We start from the raw sequence: 18,518 nt of genomic DNA, 5'->3' as shown, positions 1-18,518 counted from the left end.
CAGCTCTCTGGGCAAATGTGTTTTGACATTTATGGAAGCAGAGGTGTCTGAAGTAAGGGCTTCAGGACTAATCAAGATTAACCAGCATACAGTGTAGAAAGTACACTTGTATGCAGCTTTTTTTTTTGTTGGGTTGTATTGTGTGTGAGTTTTTCGTTTGGTGGTTTCTTTGGGGTTTGGGTTTTTTTTCCGCCCAGGTCAATAATTTTGTATTGAGTGTTCAGGTGTTTGCAAGATGATTTAATAGTATGCTTTTTTTTTTTATTCTTCTAGGTGCATTGTGTTTGACTGGAGTTCCTGACTTTATTGAAGATGGAACCTTGTTTTTTCACCAGTTTTTCTGTATACTGTGTAAGCTGCTGGTATTACCTCCCTTAATAGGCCTGATGGTGAGATTATTTATTAGAGGTCAGGGTGAGCATCTTGTATGCATCTGTGCATGGAGTTTTAGCATTTCTCAAGAAAGCAGTAAGGATGTAAGGCATAGCATCTTTCAGGGTACAGGACAGCTCATTGCTTTTCCCAATCACCCATGGAGTACCGTGTTGTTACTGGAAGCTTTGCAGCTTCCGGCAGGCTCTTCATAGATCGTAAGTGTCAGGACTTTGCTTATTTTGTGGGCCTGTAGCAGAGCCCAGAGTTTGCAGGGAAGATGGGAGTTGCCTGCAGAATGCAGGGCACAGCTCAGAAGAGCGGCTGACTCAGGGGGTTCAGGGGTGCAAATACAGGGAAGGAGCTGTCAGGAAGGAGTGGGATTCCTTCCCTGAGAGTTCAGGAGAAGAGGAGTTTCTAAAGTTTTGGGACTGCGGGATGGCTGGGAAAGGGAGGAGGGTTCATCAGCCGTTCTCAGGTTTGTTTTGCAGTTGGATTGGGTTGTTGATGAGGTCTGTTCCGTTTCAGTTTCTCCATAGCTGATGGGAGGTACAACAGTCATGAGAGAGGCAGTGTAAACCACCTGGCCCTCTGCATCACAGTGTGCAGGCCTGAACGTCAGAAGAGTCTCGTCTGGTAAAGCATGAGGTACGTTAAAATATACCCTCGTGAACTCTGAGGTCTCTGCTTCTCTGTGCCTTTTACTTTCTTCATTCCTGACTTAATTTTGTATTCATAGCTTTGCTGTCCATCTAGATGTCACAGTCATTGTTAGAGACATCGGCTAGGCACTTATTTGCAGCACAGGTTTGTGTCACTGTCTTCCCTGGAGTTTCTTGGAGAAGAGGATATGTATTATTTGTGCTCCTAACAATCTCCAGCCAGGGATCTTTCTTTTATCGCAGTCCCAGGCCCGTGAGCTTTTTCTGTATTCCAATTTTACCTTTGTCCTTAAGCGTGCAATGAAGTTTGCTCTAGTATCAGTTGCGGCAGTTACGTTCTGTTATTCTTGTTGATCTGTTGTGTTTTTAGCACCAGTTTCTGTAGTCTTAAGGTGATCTAAAAGATCTTTGAGTCACCATGTCACAATTACTGTGTTTTTTCCATAGGCTGACTACTTCTGTAGTTCCCTAATGGGCTTTGTAGGTAAGGAGGTAGTTTGTCACTTGTTTTCTCTGTACTATACCACATCTTACTCAGGTCTTGATGTTCCTGTTGGTTTTTTTGTGCTAGGCGGGCACATTGGTAGCCATGCTGAGGGTCTCATGCGCCTCAATGCATCAGCATAATGCCAGCTGAGTGCTTCCTTTCTTGTGTTAGATGCTCAATGCACAGATCTGTCTTGCATGTCTGGAGTCTCAGAAGTCTATGGAAGGTGTTCTCTCACAGCAGTGATCCAGGATGTGTTAGCATATCTGCTGTCAAGCAGTCTGTTTTCATGGAGACCTTTTCTGGGACTACTTCTTCCTTGCATCCTCTTGGTCTTAGGTCCTAGAGCCTGGCTTCTCATGCATTCATTGTCAGAGTTGCAGATGTATCTTTTTTTGTCACGGGCTGTGGTGCTTGACTTCTGGGGCAGCTGTAGATTCTTCCTCTCAGCCCCCTAGGACTTCTCACCTAAAGGCATCTTCGCTTTGGAGTGATTCCTCTTGCCCAAGAGTCTTTCTGTGCCTCTGGGTCAAATCATTCGTCTTGTGTGCAGTGCCAGTCTGCACACGTGCCTGGGTTGGAGGTGGCTCTGCCAGGGGCATAGCAATTTTTAGTCAGGGAAAGAATAACAATAAGAGCCTACGGCTCATGTTGCTGTACCTAGAGTGTTCAGTTACAAACCTTACAGTCCACCTCAGAGCAACTAGCCCTCAGTAGCAGGTGAGGATGCCGAAGGGATGACGGGAACTCTCTGGGAGAGGCTGCTGGAGTGCTGGTTGAACAGATTGAATCTCAAAGGTGTTAAGGCTTGTATGCTTAGAGTTTAATGTTGTTTTGATTTTTCTTAATGGCAGGCTGTTGTTGGACTCTAGGTGATATTCCTAAATGGAAACAAGACCTTTGGAATTGTTAAGCTGTTGCTCTGCATCTGGGTGATTTGTTCAATGCTGGTTTTTGCAGATGCAGAGGGACGAGTCGTGTGCCAAAGGGTGAGAGAGGAACCTCCTGCCGAACCTCCTAGTTAGCCAATGTGTGGGGTGGGTTTTTTTTGTTGAGGATGGATTCCGATCCCTGGCACTCTGAAAGCTAAGTTGAGGGACCAGGGCTGGGGAGGGGCTGAGAGGAGGAGGGGACAAGGTTGGGAGCTGTGGGGAGTGAGGCGTTTAAAGTTAGTGTAGGGGAGAGGGCTGTCCGGGAGTAGTCCCCTTTGAGCAGTCGAAGGGAGCGGGTTACTTGTCAGCATGGTGCTAGAGTGTGCCGGGCAGGGCAGTTCCAGCCTGTGTTTGTGTTGTGTAGCTTGTCTTCTGTGTCTTAGACCTTCCTTGGGTCTCAGTGTCCTCTTTGCGCTCAAGGAGCACCGCACACTTCTTGGGTGCCACCCCTAGGGTCTCGAATGCCCATACTCATTGGCATTGTGCCACTCAGGTGCTTCTCTTCTCGCATAGCAACGTTACAGCATGGATCGGTCTTGTGTCTTGGAAGTTTCCAGTCAGTCCCCTTTTGCAGCATAATTCCAGGCTGCGTCAGCAGCTCTGCACTCCAGCAATCCATTTTCAGGGACTGGCCCTTCTTCCCTGCATCCTTACATTCTTAGGTCTTGAAGACAGGCTTCTTGCGCATCCATCATCTCAGTTTTGACAGTAACTTTATCTTCTAGGTGCAAATCAATGTGCGAAGCAGGATATCCACACCAGAATGGACTTAAGCAAGGTGAGTGACTGACGTGCTGAAGTAGCATTTTTCTGAGGTGTCATATTATCGACATAGCTAAAATCATACCCGGTCGTTTAACAGGTGGGGGTCAGGCCTCGGCACGGCAAACCGAAGAATCTGACTCTGAGCGGCCGAGGTAAAGGGGCAGGAGAGAGGAAGATGTTTCCGAGGAGGGCATCATCGCGGCGGAGGTCGACGCCAGCTGACGTGTCGGTGACCAGCGATGAAGAGGAATGCGGTGGATAGGGGAGCCTCCCGGTTAGGTGACGTGTTCCCGATGAGGATGGATTCTGGACCCTGCCCTCTGAAAGGTAGTTCAAGGGGCAAAAGCGGTGGGCGGGGTGGGGCCAGCGGGGGGTTTAACGTCAGGGTTGCAGAGAGGGATACTTAGTCTGTCTGAAGTCTAGGGGCAGATAGGGGTCCTGGATGTGAACGTTCTGGCCTCTGTCTGTGTCTGTCACTTGTGTTATCTGTACTCTTTCTTGTATATGGTGCCTTATGGCAAGTCTCTACGTTCTGCCCCACGGGCTCTCTGCACTTGGCACACACCTCGGCAAGCATCCATAGGGTCTGTAACGCCTGGCCACTTCAGAATAAAGCCCATCAAGCGCTTATCTCGTGATCAGAGCTTAAAGCGTGTTTTGCATCACAGATGTTTCCACAGGGTTGCCTTTGCAGAGATGGTCTGGGCCAGACTGACAGCTCTGCTCTTGGAAGATCATCTTCCACAGAGATTCCATAGCATGTTTCATCCTTAGGGGCTTGGGTCTTAAAGCCTGGTTTCTCACACATCCATTGTTCTGGTGTTGTATTGCATTGCTGCAGTCTGTATTGGTTTTGACTGCCATCTGAGACCATCTTGTTTTGTAGTGCTTTGTGTTGTATTGCATTGTGTAAGGCTCTGATAACAAGTGAATGTCGCAGACATCCATCTTGACCCAAGCAGGGATAAACTGATAACGGGGGAATGTGGCAGACATCCGTCTCGGCCAAGGACAGAACCTGCAGAGGCGGGATAACGTCTTGTGAGCCCCTTCCCCTATTCCTGAAACACGTAGACAAAAGACCATCTGTGTCCTGTGCATGCGTGCCTGTGAAAGGCCATCACTCAGTCAACCCTGAAGTGGGGGTCAGTGAGACCCCCAAGACACCCAGAACCCACCAACTTATTTCTGGAACATTCCTGAGCACATGCTGTGCCTGCTCAGTGATGACAGACCCCTGCCTGTGCAGAGCATTTTGGGTTATAAAAAGGGGAAACAAGTTTTCGGTGTGCACCCACCACCTGAGGACTACAACTACAAGCAGAGAACATCGCTGGATCCAAGGGTGGTGATATCTTTTCTCTCTCTCTCTCTCTTTCTCTCTCTCTTTCTTTTCCTGTCTATCACTCTGTCTCTAACTTCATTTTCAGCACATTAGGGTAATATCATCACAAGTTTTGCTAAGCAATTACCTTTTGTAGTTCTGCTAAGTTCTAAGTATTGTTATAACTTTTGCCAAGCCACTATCTTTCGTAGTTCTGCTAAGTTCTAAGTAAATTTGTGATTTGTTTGAACCTCTAGAGTAATTCTTGTTACTCCTGATTACTGCGCAGAGAATTAAAAAGTTAACCTCACCCTCATCCACTGAGTGGGATGGGACATTAAATTGGCATCATGGACAGGATTCTCTGTGAGAAGCGGTAAAGAGGTTCCCTAAAGGGGATATCAGCCAGAGTGCTGAAGAAAGGAGAACTGATAATTGGTTGAAGCTGAAATCTCCGACAGTAGGTCACAGCAAGCCGGGATAAGCCTGATCTTGACTGCTCCCCACTGTTGGATTTGTTAAAGAGCTATAAAGCTTGCCCGACCCCGAAAGGGCATAGCTGGGCAGACGGACACTGGCAGTCCCCAACAACTGTAGCGGAACAGATAAGAGACTTGGCAAAAGGAAACAAGTTTAAGCCTGGAAAGGGAAAGGCTGTGGTTTGTGGTGTCTTGGGAGCTGCGTTGATAGCTGCCCAGAAGGACAAATGCATTGTCACACAAGGTGAGCGGGAGGCAAATGAGTCCCTTCAGGAACTGGTTAGAAAACTACAGGCAGAATTGGAAATGGAACAGGTGAAACGGCAACTAGCTGGAAAAGTGTTAGCGGATGAGAAAAGACTCACAGAAAACTTGAAGCCTGTGAGATGCTTTTGTGAGGGAAAGAGAGCTGAAGTTGCAGCTCCCTGGGGACCTTGACAGTGAACCAGGATTTTCTAGCTTATCAAAAGAAGCCAACCCCCATTGCGAGGAAGGTTGCCCCTCACTACCCATGGGAGGAGCTGAGGACGGTGACAGAACCTGACCCTACACCCAAGCTCCGGCCACTTATTAAAACTGAAGTCGTATATGATGACGAAGATGCAGAACCCGCCGTTACCACTAAGGAGATACCTTATACTGTTACTGAATTGGCAAAACTACAGGAAAAAAATATAGTAGGCAGGCTAAGGAAACTGAGACTGAATATGTGTGGAGGGTCTCCCTGACAGGCAGAGACAGAATAAGGCTTTCAGAGGAAGAGGCTCAGGGATATTGGGGTCCCGGTGTATTTTTGACCGTAGATGACGAGCGGGAACCTTGGTCCCTGACCCAGAGGGTGGCATATTGGGCCAGAGGGTTAGACCCATTGGAGAGAGGAGATCCTATTGCCATCCCCACCCCTGGAGTAAGCCAGCTTACAGAGAGTGTACAGATGGCGGCTTGCCTCCAACTAATGCATGACAGGCGCCTAGCTCCCCGCCAACCTTCCCCGATGCTGTTGTTTGCCAATCCGGATAGGATGACTCCCTTGATTAGAGGGTTACCTGATTCACTGAAGATTGATGCTGTGCAAATCCAAGACCGACTAAGAGCCACTGTAGCCATGGGACCTCAGGGCAGACCGGGTCTTACCTGGGGGGGAAATTGCACGGGAATTGATCAGTTATGGCTGGTGTGTGGGGTACGTTGGGAAGAAGGGGAAGGCACAAGAAGAGGTCCTTAGGACCAAGACGGAGGAGAAAATGCTCTGCCCCTGAGATGGGACCCTTGTGGGGGGGGCCCTCAAGAAATCGATTGTGGAAGGAAGGTCTACATACCTCAGAGGTCTCTGTACCTCAGAGATCAGCTGCTCCCACAGCTCCCATGGGGGGGCCCACCAGCCCTCCAAAGTCAGGAAACTTCTTGCGCTGTCCCCAGTGAGTGAGCCGGGGGACGACCAGTGGGTATATTTTAGAAGGTTCACTGAAAACGAGCAGCGGGACCTACTCATAACCTTTCCCCTTGGTCTCGTTAAGACTCCGGCCACTTTTCTGGTAGACACAGGGGCCCAAATGTCTGCTTTAATGCTGATACCGCAGGCTGGAGTGGGATTGTCCCTGATACAAAACAGATATGGGTTACCGATGTGTTCGGATATTCCAAACCCCAACCTACAGCCCGAGTAAAGTGCTGGCTGCCAGGAGACTCCACCCCCACCGAGACCACTATGGTATTGGGAGTGCTTCCTACGAATATTCTGGGATTGGATTTATTGAAAGGGAAGTCCTGGATGGACTCGGCAGGGAGGGAGCGGAAGTTCAGATTGCATGGAGCCCTAGTCAACAGCTTTCATTCCTGGCACTTACCCTTTGGGAGAAGTTGCTGAATAATTCCAATTTTGGAGCTGGGCCCTGTGAAGAGTGCAAGTGAATGTTGTATCCCTTACATGTCTAACCATGCGGAGAGCCCCAGCGTTGGTGTGACTGTGAAAGGGTGCCATGGCATAGTGAGGGCACTCAGCTGCTTACAGTCCTGCACTTACCCTTTGGGAGAAGTCTCTGGATTATTTCAATTTTGGACCTGGGCACTGTGAAACATGTGATAGTGAATCTGTTACATGGCTGCACAAGCTCAGAGCCGTGCTCCTTGTGGTACTGTGAAAGGGTATGGAGGGAAGGTGCGGGCCATCAGCAGCTTTCAGTCCTGGCGCTTACCCTTTGAGACAACTTGCAGTATTATTTCAGTTTTGGAGCTGAGCTTGGTGAAGACTAGGAGTGAATGGTGTATCCTTTACAGGTCTAACCATGCCGAGAGCCCCAGTGTTGGTGTAACTGTGACAGGGAACGAAGGGAAGGTGAGGACCTTCAACAGCTTTCACTTCAGGCAGTTACCCTGTGGGAGAACTTGCTGGAAAATTCAATTTTGGAGCTGGGCTCTGTGAAGCGTGATAGAGTGAATAACTGCGACATGGTTAGACAAGCGTGGGGCCTTGTCCTTGTGGGACTGTGAAAAGGGTGCCAAGGGAAGGCGAGGGTCAGTAACACCTTTCTGTCCTGGCACCTTCTGAGTGGGAGCAGTCGCTGGACGTTTTCAACTTTGGAGCTGGGTGCTGGGCAAGTGTTACCGAGAGCGAGTGGAGACTTAGCCGTCCAGGAATGGAAAGCCACTCGGTCTTGGTGGGACTTTGAATGGGCTGCCCAGGGAAGGGGACGGCCAGCAATGGCTTTCAGTCCTGACACTTAGCTTCTGGGAGAACTCGCTGGGTAATTGCAATTTTGGCACCAGGCTCTGTGAAACATGATAGAGTGAGTATCTGTTACGTGGCTAGACGCACGCAGATCCCTGGTCCTTGTGGTACTGTGAAAGGGGTGCTAAGGGAAGGTGAGGTCCAGCAACAGCTGTTTATTTGTGTAACTTATTGTTTATTCATTAAAGAAACAATAATTTAACCCACTATGCATTTATACATAGGACTGTCAAGGGCTCGAATGACTGTCAGGGTTTTAATACAATATGATTCTAAAACGATAATATTCAAAGGAAAGAAGGAACATGTTTTCAAACCAACTTATAGTGCAAATCAAATAGTGAAGAGGAAAACGATGGACTCTGCCAGAACACACAATAACTTTTTACCATCTCTGCTGCCTTGCCCTGGAGAAAACGAGAAACAGCTGCCTGGCTGCCTCCTCCACGCCTGCCAGCAGCCCTTTGTGCCCGCTTCAGTTGTGGTGCTGGAGAGCCAGCTCTGAGAGTGCAGCTTCAGGAAAAGAGACGACACCTGTCTGCTGCTGCGTAACGCGCATCGTTCCTTCTTGGCTTAGCGTCCATGCAAAGGGCTATTGTGAAACACTCACTATCTAAGCAACCAAAACACAAGCAGGCACACTGGTTTGTGTAAGAGCTTTGCTTTCATTAGGGGAAAAGGGGGGCATTTCTAGTCATATTTCACCGAGTGAGGTACAACAGGAGACTAAAGGAACGCATGCTTGCGCGTAGAAACTGTTTCATGTATAAAAGGTCTCAATGCTAAATCAGACCGGTAAAAAAATTATCCTTGAAAAATATTCTATTGGGAAAGTTCAAAAAAGGGAAAAGAGACAGCCATATTCATAACTAAACTGCACGGTACGTATTCACCGAGCACGCTATGAAACTGAAATACCTGAAAGCAACCAAATCAGACTGATCACATTTAAATTTCTTAAAGAAAACTTGAGGTGGTCAAGAAATGAGTACAACGATTCAGGATCCCCACCCCTAAATGCTCCTGAATGCATCTTTCTAACTCGGATTCCTGAAGGCAAATACACCTTTCTTTACGTTTGCTCTCAGATTCCTTCAGCTTTGTTTTCAAATGCTGTACTGTAACTTCTTTCTGCTGCAGAGCCGTCAAATACTGCTATGGACTTTCTGCTGTGATTGGCACCACAAGAAATGTTTCTCCCTGATCGTCTGAAAAGGAAAAAAACCAAACCATCACATCACTCCTACAGTTCTTCAGTCCTGGCAAAGCATTTCATAGACTGATACAAAGCTTGACCCATTTGGGGCCCCTCAGTGTCTGCACAAGTGACTCCCTCTGGCAAATCAAAGCACTTGAGAAAACGGCCAATTTGTGGCTACAGTGCAAAATTTACTATTAATCGTACTTGATTTCAGTGCCATTACATCAAATGAGACTCTTAACTTTAAAATACCTCGCCATCCCCTCACCCAAACAGGTGGTGTGCCCAAGAGCAGGCAGCCGGGCTGTAGACACGGCCAGGTGAGGTCATGTACGGACCGAGTTCACCTCCACAGGTGAGTTATGAAGCTGCGCACCCTGAAACCTAGATTCATTGTACCTAGCTTTAGGTGTCTATCTGACATGCTGGGCTGTTGAGTTGCCTGAGACAGAAGGAGAGAGAGGGAAAGAGCAGCAGAGAGAGAGGGAAAGAGCAGCAGCGCAGTGGCAATTTCTTCTCTGCAATATGTGTCGCATGCTCTGGCAGGTATCTTTTCTCTTTCCTGTACAGAAAACTGCACAGGGAGGTGCCTAAGGCTGAGCAGGGTGAATTTTCACCCAAGTGTCTAATATTTTCCCTTCTAGGAAAGAACCGGGAAATCCACATGAGAACTGATGTCATGAGACCACATGACGGAGCCTGCCTTGGAGTGAAAACCAACTACAGAGGGCTTTGACTAAAAGTAACCTTGAATTTGACAGTGCTGAAACAACAGTGCTTTTACACGGGATGGAGCACCGTGCTGACTGTCGAGCCACCAACGGGCGGAATCACACCTATGCTGAGGAGCAAGATGACCTGCTCGGCAGCCCAGGCAGCTGACGCCACATTACAGTGCAGAGAAGGTAAGCCAGTGCGCTGAACACCGGGATGCTGGAGTAAAGACTCGCCTCATCACCGGGCTGCTGTTGCTTCCTTTGCATGAGCCCGAGTTGCTGCTGCTGCTGGCTGAAGCAGCCCCGTAATTCTGACGGGTGGCAGCAGGACGCAGCTGTTTTTTGCACAGTGGTGACAAAGGGTCCTTTTCGCAGGAAGCAGGTGGGCTGGCTCTGGACCTGTCAGATAAGGATCCATTATTGCCACCATAAGGGCCATGGCTGGAGGGGAACCAAACCAGCTAAAAGCGTATTTTTTTTCCTTTCCCACTCTTTATTAAGAAAGATGCCCATGCGTGGAGGTTTGCTGTAAGACTGCCTTTGTTCTCCTCAGCAAGCAGCCTGAGGGATCACAGCGTGCAGTGAACATAGGTTTTCTTTGAGCCACTGTTTTCTTCTGCCTTTGGCATACTGGGCGCTTCAGCTGCCGTTGTCAGCTATTCATTTGCTTAGATACAGCTGGAACCCCGCTGCGAACAGGCAGGAATGGTATTAAAATAGACAAAAGCACAACCTCATCTTTCTTCCTTCCAGTTTCCCTCATACCTGTCTACCTTTCCTTTCCCACTCTTTATTAAATGATCTGTCACCTGTGTGCTTGAAAGCAATTGGCATCTGCGCTGCCCGGCAGCTGCCAAAGGGCTGGGGCGCTCTGAGGACAGCTTCTCGAGGCGCGTTCCTTGCTCGCTCACTTGGTTTGCCTTCCTGCACTACTGCGCTGCTACCTTCATCCTCTCATGGAAGTTGTTCTTCTAAACTGGAATGAAAGGGCTGGGTTCAAAAAAAATACAGAAAAAGTCAAATCCAGCCAGCAAAAGAGAAGCCTTGAACATAAAAATTTAAATACCGCAGAATTATGAAGCAAAATCTCTTCTCGAAATTTGTCTGACTTGCTTTCCTCCCATCTCTGAAAATGGAACAGTTCATGAGGAAGAGATGGTTGGGTGGCTGCTGCAAACCTTCACCACACCGCTGCGGTTTGGATGATTTTACAACTATTTTACAATGAAGTGCAGGACTGTGGTTTGTGACAACATGGCAATGTTTCATAGCGAGTTAAGTCAAAGAGTGAAAAGAGAACATATTGCAAAGGAGACATCTCGTTCCAGTTGGTGCAGTGCAGCATCAACTCTTGTGTGAGGCAGAATTTGCACAGACTGTCCGTAACACAACAATGCATTTGAAGGAGCATTATTACAGAGGACTTCTGTCCAATTACCTCGCTCCGTATGCTCCAATATAAAGTTAGATTTAAATGCACAATAATATACGAATCGATAGATATAACCTTACTGCAAGTCAGGTGATTTTAGGGCTTCATATAATACTTAGTATTGTTTTTTTCCCCCCAGGCAGTACCTTCACTTGTTAGACTTAACCTAGAGAGCACTTAAGAAATGTTTACTTTTCTAACAGTCTCCCCACACAGATAGGAAGCTGCTCATTAAGCATCGTTCTGCAGATCTCTCTACACTGGGGCACACTGTGACCTCAGAGGTGTCTGTGTGACTTAAGCATACAGGTGTCCCACTGCTGGTCCCAGTCTGCCTGCCAGCTCTTCCACAAAGGACAGGAAACCAGTCCTGCCAACGGGAACTCTTTCCACCTACTCCAAAAACTTTAACCAGTGGGGATTGCGTGGGCAGAGCACAAGGTGCTTTTTTTTCCCCTATCTTGCATTACAGTTCTCGTCAGTGTAAAAGTGCTGCCTGAGAGCACAGTGTTACCCAAATTGTTTGAAAACTCACAATACTGATATTGTATGTCTTAGCTGCAAGGCCTTACGGAGTGGTGTGTCTGCACTAGCAAGGCTTGCACCATTCAGGAAACATTGCTTTGCTTACTTGCGAGAAAAAAGGGATCTTTTGCTCCCAGCAGCAGACATATGGACTTCAGGTGCTGAAATAGTGGCCATGCTGCTGGAAGAGCTAAAATCAGCTTTGCTCCCTGGAAAGGAAAAGGGGAGAGTAAAAACACGATGGAAATTATAACTCAAAATAACAGTTTTCAAAATAACAATGAATCACAAGCATCCTTCCTTTGTCTGTCCTGTCTGAATTTTGGGCGTTCCGTGAATTTTCAAACATCCCTGAGGACAAGTGGTGGGTTTGTTCCAGATTTTCAACAGTTCTTCAGAACTGGCACTTCAACAAGAGCAGAAGAACACTGGAACAAAAAACCCTCATGCTACAGAAGCCGTTTTAGGACGTGGTTGGGAATGTTTGTTGTGACAACCTGTTTGCTTTCTCACAGCCATCAATACGTGAAGGAGGCTGCTCACGTGGCTCCTTCAGGAGCACAGTGATTAGGAGCACACAGCTGTAACTGTAGATTTCTGTTGCTTTAAACCATATGAAAACATGACGCGCTGGGAGGAAAGCTGCTTCTCTTTAGGTTTCTGAGATGATCTACACTTATGTGACTATACCTACAAATGTGTATAGGCTAACAGGGTCTATGTACATGTGTATATGTACAGACAGAGGCAGGTTGTCATGGGACACAGAAGCATAGCAAGGCAGTTACAATGGGCTTAAAATAATCCAATAATCCCGCATGGTGCTCAAGTGCTTCTCGGCTGTTAAGCCATCTATCGGAGTACTGACTTTCTACGGATCACAGCTTTATTTCCCAAGCTCTGGCACATATAAGGACAACTGCTCTCATTTTGCTAAGGCCAGTAGTAGGTAGATGTACTAAGAAAGTCTCATCATCTGGAAAGCATCCTAACTTTAGGGTGGGTTTTTTCCCAGTCTGTCACTCAAATGGCAAATGCCCCAAGCCAGAGCCAGGTCTCACACTGCAGAGCCACAATAGCGTACGATGACTTTATCCGAGGGGATGGAAATAACTTTCCAACACCCTTTACACAGCTGGTCAGGGGGGAGCATCTCTCACCTGAGAATTTCCGGGCACCGTCCCAGGCACAGACACCCCCGTCGGCGGCTGCAGACTTACCACGAACCCCATTTTTGCTGTCTTTTCCGCGAGGGGGGGATGCAGCTGCAGCTACCATCATCCCCACCGGGGAACCATCAGGTGCACAACCTCTCTTAAACTTGGCAGAGCTGATGGCGACGTGCATGTCTTGCACCCCTGAGCACCCTGGGCTGGGAAAAGGCCTCGTCGGAGCACGTCTTCACAGCCTTAAAGAGGACGAGACTTCCAGCAACCATCCTTACCATTCGGCAACTCTTAGCAACCCGTCTTAGGATTAGACGTGTTCGGATTTGGCTTCATTGCTCTTCAAACCTTTAACTCACAGCTACATCTCCAGTTGCACTCCTTAACAGCATTTCCCAGAAACACTAATGCTGCTTCTTTTCCTTTTAACATGGGCTTCTTCTAGCAAGATTGTTTTTGTACACCACAAGCAAACAAGGAAAAAACCCACGCTGCTCATGTGCACTGACAAACATAAGAAAAAGAAGCGGCAAAGAAACGTTGAAGTCTGCTTTAGCATTTCGGGCTTTTCTTCAGATAACGCCCTTAGAAACGACCCCTGTCAAGGGCAAAGTCTCCCAGGGGGAAACGTACTCAATTCACAGTGTCGAGCCCATAGCTGACTGTGGGTTTGGTTCCAGCCCCTGGCCTTTGGCTTACTACTCACTTGATTTACTACTACTATACATGAGACTCTCGCCTCGGACCCCTCTGCAGCAAACCCTCAAATCAGTTATTTGCATAGCTCCACTTTGAACATCATAAGATGTCAGAGATGAGGAAACAGGGGATGTAAAGGAAAACAGAAAAGGAAACAATCTGTTGATTCTTGAGGAAACGTTGCTCAGAAACCCCTTCAAATCCCAGGATTCTCATCAGAAAGGCATTCATAACCTGGAGGAATTCCAAAAAAAGTCAACAATAATGATAACAACAGGATTACAGGGCACTGTTTATGAAGGGAATGCATTTTGTGTATTCTACGATAGAAAGAAGTACTGGCAACGCTGTTTCTCCCGGGGAGGAGGAACACAGCTGGAAACCTGTAAAGAAAAGCACATAGCAGTAACACCACAGGATTCTGGCTGCCATGCATGTTATTTCATGACAAATCACTTGGAGCTAAAAGGTGACTTGGCTGGCATGGGTCTCACCCTGTCCAGCAGCCCAGGCGCTCCCTGCAAAAGTGCCATCTCCGCATCCCTCGCTCACTCAGATTTGCAGTTAGAGCCGTGGCGCTCTCATGGACCAAGCGCAAGGCTAAGCTCAAGGCTGCAGGCATCCCAAGGTGAGAATCTCCCTTTAACGGTGGGCTCCCCATTTTCTGTAAGCCTGGAGCAGTATCAGGACAATGCACGGGCCAGAGAGAGAGAGAGCAGTTATGGTGTGTGTGCTGGGAACTCGCCTTCAAACCCCCAATAAACCAGTTCCTGAATTAGACCAAGCGGAACAGCTTCCCTGGGAGCAGACTCCCTGCCTCCCCTCTACCTGCCCAGCAGCCTGCTATTAGGGCACTCTTCTCCTTTGTGCTCAAGGCCATCCTCCAGAAGAGGCAAACAGATCTAAATCTAAGTTTCTTTTCCATTTACTGAACTAAGTAACGTGTATCGCCTGTTATTTCTTTTTCTTTTTTTTTTTTTTTTCCTTTGTGAGGAAGGAGAGAACTACCGAACTGCAGAAGACTTGTGCCCGAGACCCTGCACTGCAGGTGGGCTGTGCCACCAGCCCAGAGCTGAGCAGGTCATTATTTAGGACAGATGGGATTCAGGCTTTCGCCTTTTACTTGCCCATTCCTCCTTTGTAACTTGCTGACTTCTTTTTGGGATCCTCCATTTGCGCTGTGACGCCTGGCCGCTTGCTGCAGCCCGAGAGTCTTCTGAACAAAAGGAGATACATCTCCTGAGAGGCCAGCCACTACTTGCCTACGTCTCTACTAAGCAATACCAACAATCATTTTTTAGACAGGGGTGGATCATAAAATTTGTGACACAGAATGAAAAGATTGTTTTTGTAGGCCACTTTCATTTAACAGGAGCTTATAGATTTGGGTTCAAAAATACAAAACGCTTGAAAGCCGAAAGACTCTTTGTAGCTGCTACTTTGCTTATTCTCCTTTGAAAGAAATACTTGGCTATTTGAACATGTTTCCCACATCAATTCCACTAAATTTGTTTACCTTAAAACTTTAAATCTAAAATATAAAAAAATCCAAACTAAAAAAAACCCCAGCGCTATGCTAATCACTTTTCCCTAACTTTTTAAGCATCTTTTGCTCAAAATACCCAAATTCTGATCATACCCAATGTTGTCTCTCAAAAGTTATAGAGCACCTTTTTCACTTCAGTGCAATTTAATCAGCTTATGTCCTAATAATACTTCGCTCTCCTGACTCACAAAATTCACGGTGCAAAATGAGATACAGAATCTCCCTCTGCAATGCTAGGTGCCTTGGGCAGCGGTCCTCCGAAACAGGACAAACGGAGAGTGCCTAAGCTTATCAGGGGTGAACAGAAGAGGAAAAGGCATCTAATTAGACCCACCTGAGGATCCAAGTGTGATCTTCAAACACAAACTTTCTTCCGCAACTGAATGTCTAAGACTGACTTTTCTTTCTGTTAAACAAAACTAAACCAAACAAAAAAAACCAAAATGAGAGATAAATACAGGAGATGGAGACTGCGCTTGGCCTCAAGAAGGGCTAACAGCAGAGTTGTTCAGAGACCTGATGAGGAACACAAGAGACTGGAGTGCGATTCGTCTGACTAAACATGGATGTCTCTAATGCAGACACCCTTGTCTGAGCCAACCTTGGTCCCATCTGTAGGCAATGGAGAGTTAGTCAGTGTAACCAGTGAGTTCAAGGTCCTGTTCATCTCATCCTACAGTAAATGCTTATATAGTTGGTCAGAAAGACCGCGCACTAGATTCCCTGATTTTCTTCATTATATCTCCTTTAAAACAAAACAGGACCTTAGTCCACTTGGGCAGGCGCAGACGATTACAACCACATTACAGACACACAACTGAGGTCAGATGAATTACTGTCCATCTCTGCTCTATCCAATTTGACTCCAGACCATGACTTTGTGTCTCCCTCACCTCCGAAACAGCTCCCGTAACCCCCAGAAGAAGGGAAATGGCAGATTCACCTGTTCAAGCTGTTCCACTTCCTGTGAGCAATGGGACCAGTCACTGGGTCAGAACAAGAGAGCCAGTCGCCACCCGCAGCCCAGAGCTCCTGAAGGTCACCGAAGAAGACCTGTAGGTTCAAATTTCACCTCTTCTGACTCCAAATACCGAGGATTGATGCCAGGCAGGAGCTCCAATGGCATCAGCCGCCAAAACTCTCACCCAAAACATTTGGGTCTGCTTCACTGGGCAGCAGGTCTGCCAGGCAGCAGGCAGGTGTGGGCAGCATGACAACCCCCCCAACGCCGGAGCCCCCCAGCCATCCGCCCTGCAGGCTGGGTTGGAGCGGGGTGGACACCCAGGCTGTTGCACCCCTTTGGGGCACGCTGCCCACTGCACAGCTCTTGGGATTGCCCCGGAGTGCTCCCCAGCTGGAGAGGAGCGAGGAGGGCTCCAGATTTCCTGAAGAAGAGACTCCTGAACACGAGGAAACATCCCGGCTGGGGCCGCTTCTCCTGCAGGCAGCACAGGCAGTGATGGCTGTGCTGGGGCTGCCTCCCCCGCCCAGAGAGCCTCCCGTGGGATCCCAGCACACAGGGGGTTGCGGAGAGGAGAGGAGAGGAGAGGAGAGGAGAGGAGAGGAGAGGAGTGGAGAGGAGAGGAGAGGAGAGGAGAGGAGAGGAGTGCTCTCCCCCAAACCTCCATCTCAACCTCTTTTCCTCGCCCTGGCCTTCAGGAGAGCAGACACTGGTCCCCTCTGGGGATCTGCTTGGAAGAGTCCCCAGGGACTTTCCCTTTCCCTTTCTCCCTTTCTCCTTCCCCTTCCAGGATGCATCCCTCGGGGATGAGCAAAGCGGTGTTGTAGAAACAAGGCGTGGCCCCTCTCTCTGCAACACTGGTGACTTTATTTGAGAGGGACCCCGGGGGGCCCAGCAGCCCCACTCAGGGGCGGAGCAGGGGAGGTGGTGCGCGTGGTCCCCTGAGCCCGGCTCTTCCTCCCGGACCCTCCGCAGCCACGATGCGTCTTCGCGGGTCTCCGGTGGGGAGCGGAGCCGGCTGCGCCCGTCGCTGTCCCACTCCAGGACAGGCTCTGGACACGCTGGCGGGGGCACAGGGGGGCTGCGCTCCCCACGCTCGGCGGAGAGGCTCCGGCGCCGGGGGCCTCCGGGTGTCGCTGCCGCTGCTGCCTCTGCCGCCCCCGCCGCCACGGCCCCGCGTAGGGATGGAACCGGCCCGTGGGGACTGCGGGCCACCCGGCATGGTCGTCGTCCACCCTCAGGCGGCGGGATGGCCGCGATGGGCTGCCGGCAGAGCGGGCAGGTGGCAGCGAGGGCCATGGCAGCCCAGCGCTGGATGCAGGCGTGGCAGAAGGCATGCCAGCACGGGTCCACGCCAGCAGGGTCTTCAAGGGGCCCCAAGCAGATGGGGCAGGTGTCCCCCACCGGGAGCTTCTGGCGGCTCCGGCACCCCGGCTCACGCCTGGACGCCTCCAGTGCTGTGCTGGGACTTGGTGTCCTGTCCTCTGCTGCTGGCGGGACTTGATGGGTGCCGCTGGTGGGTCCGTGGCTCCTCGGCGCTGGCAGGTCACGATGGCTGGTGTGCTGTTGGCAGGACTACTCTCGACGGCTCGGGTGCTGCCCACAGGACTCAACGTCTCATGTGCCGCTGGCAGTACACCACGCTGGCGTGTATGGGTGCCCACTGCAAGTGACGTCATGGGGTGGACTGTGACTCTCTGGTCCCATCACAGGCTCTCCAGGGCGCACCGGGAGGGACCCAGAACCTCCTCCCCCAGCCTCAGACACAGACCTTGTGATGCAGAGCCCGCACCGGTGCAGCGTGCTTCAGGCCTCTGCCTTTGCTCAGGCCCCTTTTGGGCTGTGCCTGGTGGTGGTGGTGGTGGTTGAGGTTGGCAGGGACCTCTGGAGGTCATCTGGAGGTCATATGGTCCAAGCCCTTGCTGAAGGAGGGCCACCCTGAAGCCGGACGGAGCCTGGGCACCACTGAGAAGAGCCAGGCTCCATCTCCTTTGTTCCCTCCCTTTGGATATTTCCATCTCTGGAGACGATCCCCCGAGCCTTCTCTGCTCCAGGCTGAACGGGTCCAGCTCTCTCTGCCCCTCCTCCTGGAGGCTGCTCAGCCCCTTCCCCATCTTGGTGGCCCTTCGCTGGACTCCCTCCGTCTGTGCCCGTCTCTCTTGTCCTGGGGAGCCCCAGCACTGGAACAGGCCTCCAGGGGAGGCCTCAGGGTGCTGATCCCCTCCCTGTGACCTGCTGGCAATGCTCTCCTCATACAGCCCAGGACAACCTTGGCGCCTTTGCGGCTCAAGTTAACGTGGTGTCACCAGGACCCCGGGGCCTTCTCTGCAGAGCTGCTTTCCAACAGCCGGGCACCCTCAGCGTGTCCTGGGGCCTGGGGCTGTTCCTCCCCCGGGGCAGCATTTGACTGTCCCTTGGCTGAAGTTCGGGAGGTTCCCGTCAGCCCCTTTCTCCCCTGTTGAGGTCCCTCTGGGTGGGCAGCGCCATCTCTGCTCTCTCAGATACTCCTCCCAGTCTGCGCAG

The 18,518-nt window shown here is 49.8% G+C and overlaps 1 long non-coding RNA gene across 1 annotated transcript; it reads left to right on the top strand.

Moving 5' to 3' along the window:
* The first annotated feature begins 293 nt into the window (after positions 1–293).
* On the top strand, positions 294–9,197 carry LOC129209459 (uncharacterized). Its single transcript, XR_008578085.1, has 5 exons — positions 294–351; positions 901–1,020; positions 3,179–3,231; positions 3,316–3,545; positions 8,890–9,197. It is a non-coding gene; the product is annotated as an uncharacterized LOC129209459 (long non-coding RNA).
* Positions 9,198–18,518: the final 9,321 nt, after the last annotated feature.

The sequence above is a fragment of the Grus americana genome, chromosome 8, assembly GCF_028858705.1.
Source record: "Grus americana isolate bGruAme1 chromosome 8, bGruAme1.mat, whole genome shotgun sequence".
In the NCBI taxonomy this organism is placed as follows: Eukaryota; Metazoa; Chordata; class Aves; order Gruiformes; family Gruidae; genus Grus; species Grus americana.
The sequence above is the reverse complement of the archived record's forward strand: the minus strand, read 5'-3'. Positions and strand labels throughout refer to the sequence as shown.